This window comes from Pundamilia nyererei, unplaced genomic scaffold (genome assembly GCF_000239375.1).
Source record: "Pundamilia nyererei isolate P.nyererei 1_Seehausen unplaced genomic scaffold, PunNye1.0 scaffold00051, whole genome shotgun sequence".
NCBI classification, from domain to species: domain Eukaryota; kingdom Metazoa; phylum Chordata; class Actinopteri; order Cichliformes; family Cichlidae; genus Pundamilia; species Pundamilia nyererei.
The window spans coordinates 1,569,086-1,570,733 of NW_005187452.1; the positions used below are offsets into that span (position 1 = coordinate 1,569,086).

Sequence of the window (1,648 nt, forward strand, 5' to 3'; positions counted from 1 at the left end):
GGTTATGGTGGTTGGTTTTACTGATAGATTTAGAGCCTCAAAATGCCAGCTTGATTATCTTGGGTATTTTGAGGTTCCTTCTTTCAGACCTCAAAGTCTCCAATTACCTATGACAAATACAGCATATACGAGCAATATACAACTGATGATGATAAAACAAACAGCTCTTTTGTCCACCTACTGTAGGTTTGATACAATTTCTGATATAGATGAGTTTCTTCACTTTTTCATGCACATTTACAAACACAAACATTAACACACAAACCGTTAGAGCTTAATGAAGCAGAACTCAGCCTGGTGCCCATTAGCTTCATAATTAATAATTTCTCCCTGCCTCCTAACACACTTATCAACTTGCAGAGGAGGTTGCATGCATGTGTATGTGTGTGTAATTAAGTGTGTGGGGTATGTGTGTTTGTTTGTGCCTGCCAGTGTCTGTGCACTTTGGCAGATAAGAGATGTAGTTGGTAAGGGAAATGGCATATTCGTGCAGACATGATCGTTTGCATGTCACTGTTATGTGAAAACCTTTAACTCGATTCAAACTACCGGCTTTTAAATGTTTAAAAGTTGACACTAAATTGATGGACAATTAATGTGAAAACAGTAGCAAAAAAGAAGCTAATTATAAGCAGAACAGTCTTAAAAATTACATACATGAAATTACATACCACCGTGGAGGGGGATCCATTGTGTATTCTCCATTTCCTCTTTCTCCCTTCTACTTGGAACTTGTTTTTACTGCTATGATCTATAGATTGTCCGAAACGTAAAAAGAGACAGCGAGACAGAAGGAGAAAAGCAAAGGGAAAAGAAAGAAAACATGAAATTGTTAGAGAGCAATATCATAGGCCCTCTTATCTAATTCAACAAACTCTATTCCTTCCTTCCTTCTCTTTTTTTATTTCGTCATGTTTCCCCCATTCCTTTTCACTGCACTCACTCTACCTATATCCCCTTCTTCACCTCCCTTCTCTCTATCTCTGTGAATAGAACATCAAAAGCCTCTGAGTTAGATGGGGAATGACAGTATTTGCTATTGGTATGCAGGAAGACATGTCTGCTCCAAAGTGTTAGTCTAAAGGCCTCGGCTAAGTGTTTGTCAAGACATAAAGCCATTGTTCTCGTCTCCTCTCAGATCTCAGACCTCTCCCTTTTTCTTTCTCCATCTCCTTTTCTCGCACCACTTTTGTACTTTGATGGAACATTTTACTTCAGTCTGTGTGTGTGTTAAGTGTATATATGAGTCTAGTATGAGAAGGGTTTGTGTGTGTGTGTATTGTGTGTGCCACTGTGCCTTAAGAAATTAAGCACTGCCGCACAAAACATTGCTGTTTATTTTTCATAAATTTTGATATTTCCATAACAAGCTGTATCCAGTAAATTAACTACAAAAAAGTGTAAACCTTGAACATACGCTTACTCAGGATAAAAAGATTTCCTGGTAAAACTTTTTCCTCACCTTTCTGGCAAACAAAGGAATTTAAATCAAAAATAGAAAATAATTAACCAAATTACCTGTTCATTGCCAATATAAACAAACAAATCATTCTAACATCATGGTATAACAACTTTCCAATGTTTATTGCTTGCCAGAATCGTTTACATTGGATACACACACACACACACACACACACACACACACACA

The 1,648-nt window shown here is 37.3% G+C and overlaps 1 long non-coding RNA gene across 1 annotated transcript in view; it reads right to left on the minus strand.

Annotated features, from left to right (window-relative positions):
• Nucleotides 1–677: 677 nt before the first annotated feature.
• LOC102197672 (uncharacterized) overlaps nt 678–1,648 on the minus strand; it is a 43,357-nt gene continuing 42,386 nt past the window's right edge. The window contains exon 3 of the long non-coding RNA XR_311730.1: nt 678–751. This is a non-coding gene — a long non-coding RNA (uncharacterized LOC102197672). The remainder of the gene's footprint in view (nt 752–1,648) is intronic.